Here is a 22035-nt window from a genome sequence, read left to right as displayed (position 1 = left end):
TTTCTCCTTTCTATCCTTTCCTTCTTCCCTCCCCCACTCCTTCCATTCTCTTTCCTTTCATCATAACAGCTCTAGAGAGAGAGAGAGTCGACAACACAGCACCAGGAAGTGAAGGAGCTGCTCTGCTAATCATGACCTTAAAAGGCTTTGTTAACCTTGTTCTCTCTCTCTCTCTCTTTATCCAGTGTTTGTTTTCTTGAGGTTTTTATCGTGTTTTCTATCCCCTTTTCACTCTCTTTCTCTGTTGTCGTCTCTCTCTTCTTTTACTTAAAAAAATAAATCCCTTCTCTCTCTTTTGTTTTTGTTGATTTTTCTAATTAATTGGGTCATCTCTCTCTCTCTCTTTATTACAACCCATTTAAGCAATACAAAATCGACGCACTGCTTGAGGTCAAAATGGCGTCAAAATTCCACTGGGACTGGACCTTACGAACAGCTGAATAGGCCCCAGTCCTAATAGGCCCCAGTCCTAATAGGCCCCAGTTTAACTAAGTACCAATGTGTACTTCTAATGGGCTTCATCCAATTGTAATGGATAAATTAGGTTATGTTAGGACTGGGGCCTATTTGTACTGGGGCCCATTAGGACTGGGGCCCATTAGGACTGGGGCTCTATAAGAAATGGGGCCTATTATGACCGGGGCCTATTTTGACCGGGGCCCATTATAACCGGGGCCTATTATGACCGGGGCCTATTTTGACCGGGGCCTATTATGACCGGGGTCCATTAGAACTTCAACCTCTTAATTCCACGTCAATAGATAAATGCCTGACATCAACGCTGACACATCAACATTCACCTGACACCAACGCTGACAGCCCACACCTCACCTGACACCAACGCTGACACCCTACGACACACCTGACACCCTACGACTCACCAGAGCAGCGACAACCAACACTCACCTGACAACCAACACTCACCTGACGGCCCACACCTCACCAGACAGCGACACAACCAACACTCACCTGACACCCTACCACTCACCTGACACCCTACCACTCACCTGACACCCCACACCTCACCAGACAGTGACACAACCAACACTCACCTGACACCCCACACCTCACCAGACACCACCAACACTCACCTGACATCCGTGCTGACGAGTTGGGTCCTTCTCAAGATCGCTCTGGCCTGGGAGTTAGTAATGTGTCTCATAGATTCATTGTTTACACTCAGGATAAAGTCCCCAGCGTGCAGCCGACCGTCCTTGTGCACAGCGCCGTTCCTGACCAGAGATGAGACGACTACCCCGTTCACACCTTGGTCCACCACCTCGATGTTCACCCCTGTGGATAGATGGATAGATTGGTGGATGGATAGATGGATACCTGGATAAATACATGAATGGTTGAATAAATAGATACATGAATGACTGGATGAATTGAAAGATAGATGGATAGACACAGATTGACAGATTACATCACACACACACACACACACACACACACACACACACACACACACACACACACACCTCAGCCTTCTTCGGGTAAGGACGTGTGCAGTCGGCGCTGCCCGCTAACGCGGCCGTGGTCTCTTGACCATGGAGACAGCTGCCAGCCCGGTCTGTCGGGCTCTCCCCTTCCCCATCTCCTCCTTCCCATCTGGATATATCAACAACCTCACACCAACAGTACAGTGCAAAGATTGACGATTAACCCACAAGTGATATAGAAAAGTGGCAATTTCAACTCGAAGGAAAAGCTCAAAAACACAGCAATACTGATTGTGACTGGATCTGACCTAACCTGACCTCACAGCTTCACCTGACGTAACCTGAAGGATGGAGCACACCTGCATTGCCCCAAGCTACTGTCCTGGCCACACACCAGCCCATACGAGCACGAACTGGTTGCTACAAGAACAGCCCAGTCCCAACCATTGTAAAAATTAGCAACACCTAATTATTATATGTCATATTTGTATCACTTATGTTACTTGTACATCATTTGTAAATCAAGAGACCCATTCCCCAATTATGTAATTGTATATTTTCAGCCTTCCGGCTGCCATGCTCTTTCAATAAACCGTTAATTATTATTATTATTATTATTACACACACACACACACACACACACACACACACACACACACACACATACACACTACATATCCTAAACATCAGACAACTTAAGACACACTAACACAATGTAAACAATGACTCGGCAAAAAAATTACGTAAATACCAATATTTTTTTCTCTTCTAAAAGTTGATTTCCAAAAGTTTTTGTGATTTTTTTTTACTACGGGGATGATAATAAAGGCAAAGGATTAGGTAAAATTGGCGATGAAATAAATAAAAATAGATAATTTGAAGGAATAGAAAGACGCGAATAAATTATGTAAGAAGGGAAATGGTAGAAAATTTTACTAATTATAAAAAACAGGAATTATTAACACGACCGATATGGAAGAGGAAATAAAAAGCGGAATAAAAGAATAAAAAGGAAATACCAGTAAATAAACAATAAATAACAATAACAAACAAAATAACACAAAAATAACAACAAAAATAACAAGGAAGGCGGCAAAACTCTAACAAAGAAAACGAGAAAAGAATAAGGGGATACTCACCTAGTTGGTCGGCGCCTTTCTTGATTTTAATGTTTCTCTCCAGCTCCTTAGGGAAACCGGGGATTTGGGCGGTCCACCTAGACAATTTTGGGGATGATTGTGGTGTCCCCAAGTCCTCCTCCCCACTTACCCCGCCGCCACCTGTTCAAAACCAAATTCAAAGACATGTTAGAATTATAATGGAAGAATTTGATGTAATTGGTCAAGTTTTAGATTCAAATGCGATGTTAAAAGCTGTGTGTGTGTGGAGGGGGGGGGTTACTTGTGGCGTGGTTGTGTGTGGCGTGGCTGTGTGTGGCGTGGTTGTTTGTGGCGTGGTTGTGTGTGGCGTGGTTGTGTGTGGCATGGTTGTGTGTGGCGTGGTTGTGTGTGGCGTGGTTGTGTGTGGCGTGGTTGTGTATTGGGGCGTGGTTGTATTATTGGCGTGGTTGTGTGTGGTGTGGTTGTGTGTGGCATGGTTGTGTGTGGCGTGGTTGTGTGTGGCGTGGCTGTGTGTGGCGTGGTTGTTTGTGATGTGGTTGTGTGAGGCATGTCTGAGTGAGGCGTGGCTGCGTGTCGACTGTCGTGGCTGAGTGGAGCGTGGCTATATGTGTCGTAGATATGTACTGCGTGGTTGTGTTGGACGTCGCTGTGTGTGTGTGTCGTAGTTATATGAAGGGCGTGGCTGTGTGGGGCATGGTTATACGAGGGGTGGCTATGATGGGTGTGCCTGTGTGTGGCGTGGTTAAATGAGGCGTGGCTGCGTGGGGCGTGGTTATGAGGCGTGGCTGCGTGGGGTCGTGGTTATATAGGGCGTGGCTGCGTGGGGACGTGGTTATATGAGGCGGCGTGGCTGCGTGGGGCGTGGTTATATAGGCGTAATGCGTGGGAATAGTTATATGAGGGGATTATATGATGGGTCTGAACAAATAGCGAGGAGAGAAGATAAAGAGCAATTAAACTAAGGGACATAAGGTAAACCATTAAGGTGTAGTACAGGTATCATCACCATAATTAGAGTCACTCCACACACACACACACACACACACACACACACACACACACACACACACACACACACAGTTATTATACCTATACTTTAAGTTAGAATCGTTCATAAAAGAAAACAAAAAACACCGAAAAAACCTAACCTAACCAAACCAAAGGTAACCTAATCTAACCAAACCAAAGGTAACCTAATCTAACCAAACCAAAGGTAACCTAATCTAACCAAACGTAACCTAATCTAAACTCAATGAACGTCGGGATGGGAACGAGAAATTGAGTAAATAAACTAAGTCAAGAGTTAAATTCTGTAAGTTAAACGACACGAGTCTTTCAAATTACGAAAAGTAAATTTTTTTTATACTGAAGTTACTAAAATAATCTTACGACCTTACTCGTTAAGTGGATAATGATGGAACGTCAATATTGCACGCTGGGGAAATAGCAAACTGAAATAAATGGCAATATTGCACGTCAGGGAGGGGAGGGGAGGGGAGGAGGAGGGAGAATTGACAAAGGGTCAGGCGAGGAGTGGAGGGAGAGAGAGAGGGAGAGTAGGGGAGGGTGGGGGAGAGGAAAGGAAGGGGAGGGAGAAGAAAAGAGAAGTGAAGAAGAGAGAAAACGAGAAGAGAAGGGACAGGAAGAGTAGGGGAGAGGAGAATGAAGAGAGGGGAACAAACAGAGAATCAAAGGAGACGAAACAACAGGCAGGGGAATCACCCAACACAGCGCCCCTCTCCCGTGTGTCGATACAAGGACGACCCTCACCCTCGACCCTGACCCTCACCCTCGACCCTTACCCTCACCCTCCCCTTACCCTCCACCTCCACCTATTCTCACCCTCCTCCTCCACCTTCACCCTCCAACTCCATCCTCGACCCTCACCCTCCACCTCAATAAACACTCGGGGTACAGAAGAGCCTCGACTCACAACACAAAAACTCAACTGTACTCGAGGCGGAGACAAACCCACACGGGATACATACATACATAGAAACATGCATACATTAAAACATACACACATAATGGTTGCCCCTCGTGTAACGAGGATGGCCGGCCCAAGGGCCACCTAGGAGTGAATTTGTTGAAGGTGTAGAAGCTGTCGCCAACACAACAACCACACCCTGAGTTAACGAACTGCATGACCCAGTGTTTAAGGTGTAGAAGCTGTCGCCAACACAACAACCACACCCTGAGTTAACGAACTGCATGTCCCAGTGTTTAAGGTGTAGAAGCTGTCGCCAACACAACAACCACACCCTGAGTTAACGAACTGCATGACCCAGTGTTGAAGGTGTAGAAGCTGTCGCCAACACAACAACCACACACTGAGTTAACGAACTGCATGACCCAGTGTTGAAGGTGTAGAAGCTGTCGCCAACACAACAACCACACCCTGAGTTAACGAACTGCATGACCCAGTGTTGAAGGTGTAGAAGCTGTCGCCAATACAACAACCACACCCTGAGTTAACAGACTTGCATGTCCCAGTGTTTAAGGTGTAGAAACTCGTAACACAACAACCACACCCTGGGTGCAGAACTGCACTGACAGTGTTGAAGGGTGTAGAGGCATGTAACACAACAACCACCCTGGAGTTAATGACAGACTGCATTGAAAGTGTTTTAAGGTGCCAGAAGCTGTCGCCCAACACAGCAACCCACACCCTGAGTTAACGAACTGCATGACCCAGTGTTTAAGGTGTAGAAGCTGTCGCCAACACAACAACCACACCCTGAGTTAACGAACTGCATGACCCAGTGTTTAAGGTGTAGAAGCTGTCGCCAATACAACAACCACACCCTGAGTTAACGAACTGCATGACCCAGTGTTTAAGGTGTAGAAGCTGTCGCCAACACAACAACCACACCCTGAGTTAACGAACTGCATGACCCAGTGTTTAAGGTGTAGAAGCTGTCGCCAACACAACAACCACACCCTGAGTTAACGAGCTGCACGACCCAGTGTTTAAGGTGTAGAAGCTGTCGCCAACACAACAACCACACCCTGAGTTAACGAGCTACATGCCCCAGTGTTTAAGGTGTAGAAGCTGTCGCCAACAAAACAACCACACCCGAAGTTAACGAACCCAGTGTCAAGGAATAGTCCGAGAAGACCGGACAACTCGCCAACTGCACTGGCTAACCATTACCCCGGAACACGATCCGAAAATCGATTAACATCCAGGTTCCCAATTACTGCTGGGTAGACAGAGGCAAATGGCGTAAAGAAACCTGCCCATATTTTCACTCTGCCTGGGGATCGAACCCGGGTCCACTAGCTTGCGAGGCGAGCATGCTAACCATTACACCACAGGTCGCCATACATACATTAAAACATACATTAATACATTCATACATATATACATGCAGACTATCATCATACACAAATACACTAAGTATAAACATCCGAGACCTTTACATTACCTAAACATACAACCAAAACAAACACAACAAACACACACACAAACACAACACTGGCTGCCCTCCCCACACACCCACGAAACAAAAGGAATAAAAGGGGAGAAACATGGATAAAGGGAGGAGAGGGAGAAGAGAGGAAGAGGGAGGAGTGGGGGAAGAGGGAAGGGAGAGGGGGAAAGAGGGAGGGAAGGGAGGGAGGAAGGAAGGGAGGGAGGGGGAGGGAGGGGAAGGGGGAAAGAGGGAGGGGAGGGAGAGAGAAGAGGGAGGGAGAAGAGGAGAGGGAAGAGGAGGGAGAGGGGGGAAGAGGAGGGGAGACGGGGGAAGAGGGAGGGAGAGGGGGAAGAGGAGGAGACGGGGGGAGGAGGGGGAGGGAGGGAAGATGGAGGGGGAGGGGAAGAGGGGGGGAGGAGGGGGGGAAGAGGGGAGACGGGGAAGAGGAGGGGGGAGGGAGGGGGGAAAGAGGGGGAGACGGGGGGGAAGGGAGGAGAGGGGGGGAAGAGGGAGGGAGACAGGGGAAGAGGGAGGGAGACGAAGAGGAGGGAGAGGGAGGGGGGAGGGGAAGGGAGGAGGGAAGAAGAGGAGGAAGGAGGGAGAGAAAAGAAAGGGGACTTGAAAAACACGTGAAATTCCTATTAAAAGCGACAGACAGACCCAAAGCGACAGACAGACCGACAGAGGCCAAGGTGATTCATAAGATGACTCTCTTTAATGCGGGGTATAAAAATATTAGGAAATTAGATCAAAAAATAGAAGAAAGAATAAATAAGAAAGATGGAATAAGGAAAATGTGATGATAATGGAATAAATGAAGAAATGGTGATAAAATGTAATTAGGATTAACGAAGATTGGTTTAAACGATACAGGAAGAAGGAACATAACTAGTTAAAAGTACACAGGGAAATATATCCAGCTACATGATTGGTTGAGATAATCAAAACAAAAGATTCAAGGAATACGATTGGCCAAACTAGAGAGGAACAAGGAACATGATTGGCTTTAATTACAACAGCAACAAGAAACATGACTGACTCAAAGAATCAAAACAAACTAATCAAAGAACCCGATTGGCTTAAAATAACAAAGAAAACGAACCGAACAACGTGATTGGCTGAGAGATAGATACGTCACAATGTTAAAATAAATAACCCTGTGATTGGCTGAGAGCTAGATACGTCACAATGTTAGGAGAAAAAAAACCCTGTGATTGGCTGAGAGCTAGATACGTCACAATGTTAGGAGAAAAACTGTGATTGGCTGAGAGCTAGATACGTCACAATGTTAGGAGAAAAAAACTCTGTGATTGGCTGAGAGCTAGATACGTCACAATGTTAAAAAAAAAAACCCTGTGATTGGCTGAGCTAGATACGTCACAATGTTAAAATAAATAACTCTGTGATTGGCTGAGAGCTAGATACGTCACAATGTTAATAAGAAAACCCCCTGTGATTGGCTACTGACCTTGAGAAGCGCCGTGCGGTGCAGTGGGCGGGTGGGTGGTGGTGAGAGTGGTGGTGAAGGGCTGGGACGATGGTGGTAGTGGTGATAGTTGTGGTTGTAGGTCCGCTGCCTATGTGGTTCAGTCATCTACAGGAACCATCAACACTGAAGCCTGTAATGGTGGGGAGAAGGTGGCGTTAGTGTTATGAGTTGATGGGGAATGTGGAGGGGAGGAATGTTGGGGAGAATGTTGGGGAGGAAGGGGAATGTTGGGGAGGAGGGGGAATGTTGGGGAGGAGAGGGGGAATGTTGGGGAGGAAGGGGAATGTTGGAGGGGATGGGAACGATGGGGGTACTTCCATTAACAGGAAATAACAACATTCATATTTATGGTGCAAGATCTTGGTAGTATACAGTATGGTAGTTATGGTACTTTAAACAACTACCATGGGGCCAATTCATTAGATATGGGAGTGGGTAATGGTAGAATGGTATTGTAAAGTCCTGGTAATTTTGAGTCAATAATGGTAGTTTTTAGTGAATAATGGTAGTATTGTATTGTAAGTCCTGGGAAAAAAGTCAAAACACATATGGTAGTGAGGTATGGTAGCAAGGTATTTTAATTGCCATGGAGTAAACTCATAAATATGGTACAGCAATGGTAGCGGTAAATTTTAATATATTTCATGGTGATATATGGTAGTGAATTATGGTATTACTATGTTTTAAATACCATGGCGGAAAATTCATCACCAATATGGTAGTTAAGCCATTATGGTATGGTATGGTATTTTGAGTAACGCCATAAAGGGAAAATTCATATAAATTTCTTAACAATGAGTAGTTAATTGTCCAACTACTGAATGAGGTGGTTAATGAGGATGCCAAATTAGGTGTAACTTAAACAGGTTAATTAAAGGTGGAATAATAACCTAATTAAGACATTAAATTATTATTATTATTATTATTATTATTATCATCATATATGTTGGTTGTTTTAATAAAATAATAATAATAATAATAATAATAATAATAATAATTTTACACTCAATGTTTATCAAAAATTTTAATAATGTGTCACATCTTATGGCCAACTCGACACACTGCCGGACAAATAACAAGATATGACACATTCTTTGTCAGGAACCAAGACACTGAAACATTCTGTGTCAGGATATAATGGATCATTCTGTCAGGATATAATGGAACATTCTGTCAGGATATAATGGAACATTCTGTCAGGATATAATAGATCATTCTGTCAGGATATAATGGAACATTCTGTCGGGATATAATGGAACGTTCTGTCAGGATATAATGGAACATTCTGTCAGGATATAATGGATCATTCTGTCGGGATATAATGGAACATTCTGTCAGGATATAATGGATCATTCTGTCGGGATATAATGGAACGTTCTGTCAGGATATAATGGAACATTCTGTCAGGATATAATGGATCATTCTGTCAGGATATAATGGAACATTCTGTCGGGATATAATGGAACGTTCTGTCAGGATATAATGGAACATTCTGTCAGGATATACGGATCATTCTGTCAGGATATAATGGAACATTCTGTCAGGATATAATGGAACATTCTGTCAGGATATAATGGAACATTCTGTCAGGATATAATGAAACATTCTGTCAGGATATAATGGAACATTCTGTCAGGATATAATGGAACATTCTGTCAGGATATAATGAAACATTCTGTCAGGATATAATGGAACATTCTGTCAGGATATAATGGAACATTCTGTCAGGATATAATGGATCATTGTCAGGATATAATGGAATCCAGGCCGCCGAAGCACTTAATGACACTAAGACAACATCAACAACAGACAGACACATTCTTCAGCAACACAAGACATTCTCCGTCAAGTGTTAACAACAGACCAACATTCCCTCAAACATTGTAGGCAACCATGACGGGTCATAACCACGGCGGGTCATAACCACGGCGGGTCATAACCACGGCGGGTCATAACTAAAGCGGGTCATAACCACGGCGGGTCATAAACCACTGCGGTCATAACCACGGCGGGTCATAACCACGGCGGGTCGGCGCAACCACCAGCGGGTCATAAACCACAGCGGGTCATAACCACGGCGGGTCATACCAGCCGCGGGTCATAACCAAAGCGTCATAACCACGGCGGGTCATAACCACGGCGGGTCATAACCACGGTGGGTCATAAACCACAGCGGGTCATAACGCCAAAGCGGGTCATAACCACAGCGGGTCATGTTCATGGCGGGTCATAACCACGGCGGGTCATAACCCCACGGCGGGTCATAACCACGGCGGGTCATAACCACAGCGGGTCATAACCACAGCGGGTCATAACCACAGCGGATCATAACCACAGCAATACAGATGTTATATTGACAGGTGTGTGTGTGTGAGTGAGAGAGAGAGAGAGAGAGAGAGAGAGAGAGAGAGAGAGAGAATGATTGTCTGTGTGTGTCCAAATATTAACCAAATTAACTATAACAGACAGACAGACACACACACTGCCATTATCACAACATAAAATCGCATGCCCAGTTAACACAAGTACAGTATGTAGTTTCATATCACAGTTTACCCCACGAGGAAAGTAGCAAAGTGTAGAAATTACCTTTAAACTTTCAAGTCATTTCTCTAAGTAATTATTCTATTAAATCGGTGTAATAAACTCCTATTCTAATTATAGGTTAAATAGGTTCATTATCTCACCAATTATAGGTTAAATAGGTTCATTATCTCACCAATTATAGGTTAAATAGGTTCATTATCTCATCAATTATAGGTTAAATAGGTTCATTATCTCACCAATTATAGGTTAAATAGGTTCTCACTAATTAAAGTTAATTATGTTATCTAACTAAATATAGGTAAGACATGTTAATTATCTCACTAATTATAGGTTAAATATGTTAATTATATCACTAATTATAGGTAAAATATGTAAATTACCTGACTAATTATAGGTATGGGTTAAATTACACAAGGAAACACCTGAACTTCACTCGAGGGAGGTGCAAACCCACTCCTTGGCGGTGCAGTTCTTCCAAGCTTTGACCGTGACCTTTGACCTCTAAGGGGGGGGGTGGGGTTGCCATGGTGACCACTAGAGGGCTATTATCAAACACACAAACTCTACGGTGACACAATAGGCACACGTGACGTCATACAATATGGCCGATGTTAATTGACTACCACGAACAAGATGGGTAAAATGATTTTTCTCTCGAACGTCAAAATTTAACCTCACCAAAATTTAACAACAATCATTAGGTTAATAAATAAATAAAAATAGTTCAGCAGTCATGTTCGTGGTAATTTTCCAATATCGGCCATGAGTAGATATCACAATGTTCTATGCAGTACAAGTCACGAATCTAGGGTGTGACTGTAGCTCGGGTGAGGCAGATAACACAAGATAACACGGGTCTGGAGATAACACACACTGTGGAGATAACTCGCTATAGTGAACATAATGTGAATTTTAAGACATCTGTAACTAGTAAGGTGAGTACGCTTGCCAGGGTCAGAATGCTAATAAACATCAATTCTAGAGTTGAGTATTGATGTTATAACCTAATGTGAATCAACCTAACCTGATACTATGAATCAACCTAACCTAACCTAACCTAACCTGATACTATGAACTGACCCAACTTTCATATCACTTTTTACTTAAATCCTAACCTAACCTCATATCACTTTACTTAAACCTAAATTTAACTTACTAAACTTAACCAGGAGTGGATTGAGGAAAGGCTGAAATCAGGTTTAGGTCAGGTTGAGGTCAGGCTTAGGTCAGGTTTGGGTCAGGTTCGGGTCAGGTTTGGTTATATTAGTTTAAGTTGGGTTAGTTTAGGTTAGGTTGAGTTACATTTGGTTAGGTTAGGTTGGACCTACCATTTGACCAGCTCGTAAACACACACACACACACACACACACACACACACACACACACACAAGAACATAAGAAAATAAGGAGTCTGCAATAGGCCGGTTGGCCTGTGCATGGCAGCTCCTGTCGAGAGTTACTACCACTCTCTATCATCCATGAATCTATCCAGCCTCCTTTTGAAACCTTCCAGAGTTCCAGCACTTACTACAAAGTTGCTAAGCTTGTTCCACTCGTCCACCACCCTATTTGTGAACCAGTTCCTTCCTATCTCCCTCCTAAACCTAAACTTATCCAACTTAAATCCGTTGCTCCGAGTCCTATCCTGCTCGGATATTATAAGAACTTTATCTATCTCCCCTTTATTGATTCCTTTCACCCACCCCTAAATACTTCTATCACACACACACACACACACACACACACACACACACACACACACACACACACACACACACAACACACACACACACACACACACACACAGCACACACACACACACACACACACACACACACACACACACACCTGGAACGTGACAATACTCTTGAAAGAGGGAAGCCACGTGTGTGTGCCATCAAAGGAACTCCCTCAATTCCCTGACCCCCTCCTTACCCCTGGCACTCCCACCTCCACCCCCTCCCTCCCCACACACGCACCACAGTAAATCCTCCTGGGGGGTGCACGACTAAGGGGCATACTATCAAACACAAAGCGTCTATTTTCATACTTTTGACAATAGTTTTCACGCCTGAATACACACACACACACACACACTACATTCACCGCTGCTTTAACACAGTCATGTAGTCTACCATGGTGTTCCCCTCCACTAAGAACTTTTAAATCTCTATTGTATTTTAATTTAAGCCTATATCCATGTTACAGATGTATTAATAACTGGTTTTTTTTATGTATTTGTAACATTACATAGACTTACTGAAATCCCCAAGCGTCCTTAGCAACCGCTACAAATCGCAGATGATGATTGGTTGTTGGTTGCCAAGGGAGTCGCCCACCTAGCAACCAACAGCCAATCAACGTTTAAGAAATAATAATGGTTGCCAAGGACGCTCTAATGGGGGCGGAGCTTAAGAGATGAACCCGGAAATAAACATGGCTTAAAAACAACAAACTTTAATGGACTCGAAAGTAATTATATTAAAAAAACTAATAATTTACTCTACCTAAAAATAAACTTTACTTATTTATTCACTTGCCTTGTTTATTATTGACCTTAGTATTAGGTTTTAAGTACGAGCTTCAATAATAATAATAATAATAATAATAATAATAATAATAATAATAATAATAAAAACAACAATAATAATAACAATTTAACACTAATAAAAAAAACAACTACTAACAACAACCTAACCTAATGCCACAGTCTTAAAACCCAAACAATCTTTATAAAGTCACAAGGTCAAGCAACACCTGAGACCGGAAGCTAATTACCTGACCTTTAATCAACATAGTTATTAAGGAGTTTACCTTTGATGATGAAAGGTCAAAGGTCAAGGTACGTCGATGACTTGGTATATGGTGAAGATAACGAAAACCTATTATAACTTACTACTACTGGGACTACTATTAATAATAATGGTAATAATAATAAAATAATGATGATAATGATAAAATAAATTAAAAATTGTCAAGATAACAATACTAAAACTTCTACTAATAATAATACCACAGCAGTAACTATAATAATAACAACAACAACAACAGTAACAATAATAATAATAATAATAATAATAATAATAATAATAATAATAATAATAATAATAAACCAAACACACTTAAACCAGAAGGCGCAGAGATAAAAACATTCCTGGGCAAAAGTGTGTGAGTGTGTGTGTGTGTGTGTGTGTGTGTGTGTGTGTGTGTGTGAGTGTGTGTGTAAGACGAGGTCACTGTTGACGTCACCAGAGGGAGGTCAGGTAAGCCGTGGAGGTCTTCACTTGCGTTGCAGAAATTATCGTTTAGTGCATTTCAAGATTTGCAATACTGGTGACGCGTTGAAGTGGGAGGGTGGGGGTGGGGTGGGAGTTGGGGTGAGGGGGGTGGAGAGGAGGGGGATGTACAGGGTGGTGGGGAAGAGAAGGTGGGGGGTGAGGGGGGGGTGGGAGAGAGGGGATGTACAGGGTGGTGGGTGGGAAGAGAAGGTGGGGGGAGGGGGGTGGAGAGAGGGGATGTACAGGGTGGTGGTGGGGAAGAGGTGGGGAGGGGAGGAGAGGGGGATGTACAGGGTGGTGGAATATAAAGGGAAGAGGGGTGGAGAGAGGGGATGTACAGGGTGTAGTGGAAGAGGAAGGGGTGGGGGGTGAGGGGGTGGAGAGGGGGATGTACAGGCAGTGGTACAGAAGGGGGAAAGGGAGGGGTGGAGAGAGGGGGATGTACAGGGTGGTGGTGGGAAACAGAAGGGGGAGGGGGTGGAGAGAGGACAGCAGGGTGGTGGTGGAAGAAGGTGGGGGGGGGTGAGGGGTGGAGAGAGGGGATGTACAGGGTGGTGGTGGAAGAGAAGGTGGGGTGAGGGGGGGTGGAGAGAGGGGGATGTACAGGGTGGTGGTGGAAGAGAAGGGGTGGGGGTGAGGGGGTGGAGAGAGGGGGATGCACAGGTGGTGGTGAAGAGAAGGTGGGGGGTGAGGGGGTGGAGAGAGGGGGATGTACAGGGTGGGGAAGAGAAGGTGGGGTGAGGGGGTGGAGAGAGGGGGATGTACAGGGTGGAAGAGAAGGTGGGGGGTGGAGGTGGAGAGAGGATGTACAGGGTGGTGGGTGGAAGAGAAGGTGGGGGGGGTGAGGGGGGTGGAGAGAGGGATGCAGGGTGGTGGTGGGAAGAGAAGGTGGGGGGTGAGGTAGGGGGTGGGAGAGAGGGGATGTACAGGGTGGTGGTGGAAGAGAAGGTGGGGGGGTGAGGAGGGGGTTTACCTGACCTGACCTATGCTAATCCAACAAGTCAGCCTTATCCAAATTACACTAACCTGATCCAAATTGTCTTAACTTAACCTAACCTACCCCCATTTTCCCATTCTACCTAATTTTTCACTATTTAGGCCGAAGTAAAAAATTTCTACCCATATCAAGAAATTCATTAAAAAATTTACCTACATAACTAAATATAATTTGGAGGTTGTCACATTTGTAGGCCTAGGGAACTGTTCCAACGTTATATGCATAGGCCTATATAAAAAAAAAAAAATTATAGCCACTGGGCTTGTTACCCCCAAGAATCAATATACCTTTTAGGCCTACGGGATAATTTCATCCTTATCCCATAGGCCTACCTAGCACATCACTCGGCACATATAAGAAGTATTGTTACCAAAGTTATTTTATATATTCATAAATTTTGCTTTAAATTTTGTCATCGTGATGGTGGTAGGAATGCTGGTAGTTGTGGTTACTATGTGCAATGTAGATAAATGGTTGGTTGATGATTTTAGGAATTGTGGTGATTGTGGTGGTTTTAAGAGATGATTGTGGTTGTGAGGAGGGACAGTATATGGTGGTAATTGTGGTGAATTTAGAGAGGGTAATTGTGGTAGTTTTAAGGATGATAGTTGTGGTAGTTTTAGGAAAGATAATTGTGGTAGTTTTAAGGATAATAGTGGTAGTTTTAGGAAAAATAATTGTGGTAGTTTTAAGGATGATAATTGTGGTAGTTTCAGGAAAGATAATTGTGGTAGTTTTGAGGATGATAATAGTGGTAGTTTTAGGAAAGATAATTGTGGTAGTTTTAAGGATGATAATAGTTGTAGTTTTAGGAAAGATAATTGTGGTAGTTTTAAGGATGATAATAGTGGTAGTTTTAGGAAAGATAATTGTGGTAGTTTTAAGGATGATAATAGCGGTGGTTTTAGGAAAGATAATTGTGGTAGTTTTAAGGATGATAATTGTGGTAGTTTTAGGAAAGATAATTGGGGTAGTTTTTAAGGATGATAATAGTGGTAGTTTTAGGAAAGATAATTGTGGTAGTTTTAAGGATGATAATAGTTGTAGTTTTAGGAAAGATAATTGTGGTAGTTTTAAGGATGATAATGGTGGTAGTTTTAGGAAAGATACTGTGGTAGTTTTAAGGATGATAATTGTGTGGAAGTTTTAGGAAAGATAATTGTAGTTTTATGATGATAATTGTGTAGTTTTAGGAAAGATAATTGTGGTAGTTTTAGAAAGATAATTGTGGTAGTTTTATGATGATAATTGTGGTAGTTTTAGGAAAGATAATTGTAGTTTTAGGTGATAATTGTGGTAGTTTTAAGGATGATAATAGTTGTAGTTTTAGGAAAGATAATTGTGGTAGTTTTAAGGATGATAATAGTGGTAGTTTTAGGAAAGATAATTGTGGTAGTTTTAAGGATGATAATAGCGGTGGTTTTAGGAAAGATAATTGTGGTAGTTTTAAGGATGATAATTGTGGTAGTTTTAAGGATGATGGCTATTGTGATAGTAATAATGTGATCATGCTGGTAATAATCTACTAGCAAATAAAGCAATGATTGTAGCTAATCATTACCTACTAGTAGATATGGTAGTAGTAATGGTAGTAGTAATGGTACTTATGGTAATTACTAGTCATATATGGTATACCTTTAAAACCTTATAAGTCAATTACCAGTCATATGTACCCGCCAATCCAGTCCAAATACGGTGATGCATATATGGCAACACTGACACTGGTTAAATCAAAACAAACCAATCAATCATATACACGACACCGATGCTATATAAATCCAGTTTATATAACACAATAACACGATAATTTATGTCAAAAAATAATAGATATACTTAAAAACGGCAATGCAAAAGCGATATTTTTAGAGATGCAAAAATAAGACAAAACTCATAGCAGAGACTGTTGCCATCTGGGTGGGTTGTTATATACTGTACATACACCAAGGCAAGGTAGGGTTAAGAGTCCATTCTGTTGGCTACAAAAGAATGCATCCTTGTGAGCGATCATTCAAGGGTTTATTTACAAGAGGGGGGGAGAAGGGGGTAACGAGCAAGAGGGAGAGAGATGGAGAGAGAGAAGGAGGAGGGGGTAGGAGAAAGGGTTAACGAGCAAGAGGGAGAGAGATGGAGAGAGAGAAGGAGGGGGTAGGAGAAAGGGTTAACGAGCAAAGAGAGAACTTTTTAAAAATATATTTGCATGTGTGCCATAATGCGCTCCATTGAGAACGGCCAAGTTTACACAGGAGGGAGGGTTGGGTGTAGGAGGGTGCGACAGCCATGGATATACTGTATGTTTGTAAAGTTTCCCATGCTCTTTCACAGGCGGTAACTCGTTTCCTGTAGTGGCTGCTGGGGGAGTGTTTGGTGATGACTCTCTACTGACCTTGTACACGTTGACGGGGGAGACAATCTCGGCAGGATCGTGGGTATTCGGAGGTAGCAGTGAGGAGGGCGACGTTAAGCTGAGACTGAGATCAGGAGGATGCTGCCTGGAGACTGACGCACTACCTCCATCCTCCCCCGGCTCGCCTCCACACCTCAGCTGACATGAGGCCAAACTCTTCAACTCTCCAAAGCAACGAAAATAAGCGGAGTGGAAGTGGCGGGGGATATTTTTTTTGGGGGGGCTAGTTGCAGAGACTAGATGGTGCAATAGAGGGATGTGCAACTGCTAACTCCAAGTGCAGCTAGACTCTCACGTGTGGCTCATGAGACTAACTCTAGCTCAAGCTGAAAGACTCTGGCTCAAGCTGAAAGACTTTGTTAAGGGTGCCATGGAGGAGTTACGTTTTCTATGCCTCTCTTGTTCTCCTAGACCTACTGCCCCCATCGGTAACTGTGGTAAATAAAGCCACGACCACTGGCTTTACAATCACTAGACCTACTCTAGACCTACTGCCCCCATCGGTAACTGTGGTAAATAAAGCCACGACCACTGGCTTTACAATCACTAGACCTACTTCCCCCATCGGTAACTGTGGTAAATAAAGCCACGACCGCTGGCTTTACAATCACTAGACCTACTACCCCCATCGGTAACTGTGGTAAATAAAGCCACGACCACTGGCTTTACAATCACTAGACCTACTACCCCCATCGGTAACTGTGGTAAATAAAGCCACGACCACTGGCTTTACAATCACTAGACCTACTGCCCCCATCGGTAACTGTGGTAAATAAAGCCACGACCGCTGGCTTTACAATCAATCTTGCTCGAGAACCGGTACACCACAGCCTAACGAGACAAGATCCACCCACACCTCACCATCTGCTCTCTGTAACAAACTACCGCTCACTGCGCATGCGTACTGTGAACAGATCAGCGTCGTGTGCATGAAAGCAGAATAATCTTATACGCAGGTTGTGACGTAGACGATTCCCCAGCAAAAATAAACTAACCAATAAATGTAATCGATTTTAACTTAATACCGATTATTTCCGATTTAACACTTCAGGTAATCTAAGGTAATACATCAATAATATAAATGTAATACACCTGTTGGGTTCACCTCTCATTAGTAATTAACCTGGTCAATTAACGTTGTATTACCTGAGTTAATTGTTTCGACAAAGACCTGTGTTTAATTTCCGTCACGGCAGTGTTGGGTAAAATCCACGTATTTGCGGGCAAGACGTGTAATGATTGGTCATTTTGCAATCAGCACACGTCAAGGCTGATATGGACCAATCATCACACGTCACGGCTGATATGGACCAATCATCACATGTCACGGCAGATATTGACCAATCACCACACGTCACGGCAGATAATGACCAATCACCACACGTCACGGCAGATATTGACCAATCACCACACGCCACAGCAGATAATGACCAATCACCACACGTCACGGCAGATATGGACCAATCACCACACGTAACGGCAGATATGAACCAATCAGAGCAGGTCATGAAAGGGAAAGAACCAATCTGCGTACATCATGCCCGCATAAGCGTGTATTCTGCCCTATCGCCTTCGTGCTAGTGTTGACAATGTTTACTAATTATACAAAAAAGTCTTAAATTATAACTTATGATTCATGGCGGTTCATACGATTCAATTTATCACAGAATCACGAATCGGCATTAAAAAAAAAATCTGATTCGGCATTTAAATGAATCTTGAATCGGCATTAAAAGAATCAAGAATCGGGATTAAGAGAATCAAGAATCATTAAAGGAACCAAGTCAGGATTAAGAGAATCAAGAATCAGCATTAAGGAACCAAGAATCAGATTTAAGAGAATCAGAATCGGCATTAAAGGAACCAGAATCGACATTTTATAAAATCAGGAATTAAATTTTAACAGAACCTGAATCAAGTTGGACAGAATCACCCAATTATCTCATTATATAGAATCCCATAGCCACGTTATTATTTTGTCCTCGACCCTTAACTCAATCACGTTATTGACTAGCTAATCACCGGCCCTTAACACAATCACGTTATTGACTGGCTAATCATCGACCCTTAACACAATCACGTTATTGACTAGCTAATCATGGACCCTTAACTCAATCACGTTATTGACTAGCTAATCACCGGCCCTTAACACAATCACGTTATTGACTAGCTAATCATGGACCCTGAACTCAATCACATTATTGACTGGCTAATCACCGACCCTTAAACGTATTTTAATGATATTTGATGCTTTTATATAATTTGTCTATCATATTTAACTTAATGAAATACTTGACTAAATCACAAGCTTTGTCTCGTGTGTGTGTGTGTGTGTGTGATGGTTGTCTTAGTGTGTATACGAGTGCATGTGTGTGTATTTGTAACATGTATGTATGTATGTAGGGATGTATGTATGTATGTATGTATGTATGTACAATGGTTGTACTGGTGTGTCTACGAATGTGTGTGTGTGTGTGTGTGTGTGTGTGTGTGTGTGTGTGTGTGAGGGGTGTTTTTGTGTATGTATAACTTATATGTATATCCCTATGTACAAATATATGTTTACAGTGTATATGTAAGCGCTGTGTGTGTATGTGTGTGTATGTATGTGTGTGTGTATACTGTATGTAGACCCAGTTATACCCACCTTCAGCTTAAGATTCTGGGCACGAGTATAACCCCAGGGTCGACCAATCAGCTGATCAAACGTGAGTGACTTGGGCAACATCTTCACTACAAGACGTCTACACACCCCTACAAAAAAAATACTCCCACAAATACAACACTCATACACCCTAGAGCTACAACACCCTCATACACTCCCCCATACATCTTCCTGGGGTGTATGAGTATTGTATGGAATGAGGTATTGTGTATTTTTAAGAGCGAGTCTGGACGGAGCCACAACAGCTGTTTTTTGTTTACATGTCTTCAAGAACGTGTTTGAACATGTATAAACGTGTCAAGGTTATGTTATTCCTTTGGACGGCAAATCTAGGACGTTTTTTTTTCTGTTTTCTATATTTTTCTTTCTTTCTTTCTTTCTTCAATTTCCTTCCTTGTGTTTATTTTAAATTCATTCAATTGTGGACTTTACGTAATGTTTATTTTTTTCCAAATTTTCAATTTTTTTCAGTGTTATTCGATTTATTTACATTGGGTATTTACAGGGTTTTTTTAATGTGCTTTTATCAATCTCATTTACATTCACTTTCAGTATCTTTTTATCAACATTTACAAACAAATTTACCCAGTTTTATTCCATCAAGGCTTTTTTTTATTTTTTTTTCACAGTTTTTCAAGTTATTTATTTCCTTTATTCACTTTACGAATAAATTCTTTTACATTATATTTAGACTAAGAATTTCATGGCATTTACAGTATGTTTCATATTTTTTTTTTACAATTAAACCTTTTCCATATTTTCAAGTCATTTACAATCACTTATTTACAAACTTTCAAGGCATTTAGTCAAAAATATTTTCCGATTTTAATTTTTTTTACAATCTAACTTTTATCATAATTTCTAACGTAACTTTTTTTTTCCAATTTTCAAGTCGTTTACAGTTTTACATTTATATTTTTACACTGTTTACATGTTCACTTGGGATATTTTTTTTAGACAGTTTACACTGCTATTGATTTACAGTTCAGTGTTACCCAGTGTTAAATCAGTGTGTCTTCACATTTACACTGACAGTGATCTTGAACGTAAGTGAATACACCTATATATGAAGAATCATTTACGAATCAATAAAGAGATTAGAAAAAATATATACGAATCATTAAAGACAAGGATCATTTTATACGAACCATTAAAAAATAAAGACAAATTTACACGAATCATTACAATAAATTATATACGAATCATCATTAAAAATCTATAGACGAATCACTTAACAATATTGAGAAAAAATACGATTCATTAAAAAAATCGATAAAATATTACAAATTAAACCGAATCAAACTGAAAATACATACGAATCAATAACTACATTACAAACACACACACGAATCATTCAATTATCGACATTTATTTTACACGAATCATTTAAAACTGAAAAATTATTTACGAATCAACTAAAAAAAAGTATTGGTAGTACTGTAGTGATGTTTACCTCTCACCCTTATGGCCCAGGTTCGATCCCTTCCCTCTTGGGCCACATGTGAGTATAGTGCTATCCAGGGAGTGACAAACTTACATACATACATACACATACATACACATATACATACATACATATATATACAAACATACTACATACATACATACACAGACATACATATACAAACATACATACACACATACATACATGCCAGGTATTTTTCAGGTACTATCCTCCTCAACTACCTGGTGTAAATTTAATCACCTAATTAATCAACCTTCAGGTAATTAACCACCCCAACAGGTATAATTAATTAACCCTTCCTCTTTATCAATTTGAGACTGATTATATTATGTAATATACTAATCATATAATTTTCTATAATGTATATAATTTCTGTTGTATAATGCAATATGTAGCCGTTTTTTCTCCCGTTAAACAGGTGATGGTATTGGTCTGTTATATGTAACGGAATTAAAACGCAAAAACTCAACAGAAAGCAACGGAAACGGTCAAGATGGCAACAGAAACACGACCACAACGGCAACAGAAACACGACCACAACGGCAACAGAAACGACCTTAATGATACGACTTGGTGAATCAGGAGAGAGAGATGAAAGTCAATCGACAATTTTGAAAACATCAAGAGCGAGCAAGACCTTGACTACACACACACACACACACACACTCATCTCCGTCTCATACAAGCCAATCACAGGAGCGTAATAGCAACATGAATTGACGTGTTTCATATGACAGCCAATCAGCAGAGCGTAAAAGCAACATGAACCGACGCGTTTCATAAGGAAAGCCAATCAGAAGCGTGTAACGTGTGTTTACAAATATAAAAACATGACGTGGTATTTCTCACAACATCAGGTAAGGAAATAAAATTACAATGAATCAAAACAAACCACGAGAATAAAGATTTGATCAGCTGATGAATCAAAACAAACCACGAGAATAAAGATTTGATCAGCTGATGAATCAAAACAAACCACGAGAATAAGGATTTGATCAGCTGATGAATCAAAACAAACCACGAGAATAAGGATTTGATCAGCTGATGAATCAAAACAAACCACGAGAATAAAGACTTGATCAGCTGATGAATCAAAACAAACCACGAGAATAAGGATTTGATCAGCTGATGAATCAAAACAAACCACGAGAATAAAGATTTGATCAGCTTGAATAAAAACAAACCACGAGAATAAGGATTTGATCAGCTGA

The 22035-nt window shown here is 41.7% G+C and overlaps 1 long non-coding RNA gene across 3 annotated transcripts in view; it reads right to left on the bottom strand.

Moving 5' to 3' along the window:
- The window catches only part of LOC121856386, a 123912-nt gene that overhangs the window by 25235 nt on the left and 76642 nt on the right, over positions 1-22035 (bottom strand). For 2 of the 3 annotated variants that reach the window (XR_006086961.1, XR_006086963.1), the window contains 4 exons: positions 16674-16832; positions 7448-7598; positions 2582-2722; positions 1092-1293 (listed from right to left, as the gene is read on the bottom strand). This is a non-coding gene — a long non-coding RNA (uncharacterized LOC121856386). Of the gene's footprint in view, positions 1-1091; positions 1294-2581; positions 2723-7447; positions 7599-16673; positions 16833-19341; positions 20144-22035 lie in introns of those variants that run through there. The other variant, XR_006086962.1, reaches the window with a different exon arrangement.

This window comes from Homarus americanus, unplaced genomic scaffold, assembly GCF_018991925.1.
Source record: "Homarus americanus isolate GMGI-L3 unplaced genomic scaffold, GMGI_Hamer_2.0 scaffold48220, whole genome shotgun sequence".
Lineage (NCBI taxonomy): Eukaryota > Metazoa > Arthropoda > Malacostraca > Decapoda > Nephropidae > Homarus > Homarus americanus.
This window is presented reverse-complemented; position numbering and strand designations above follow the sequence as displayed.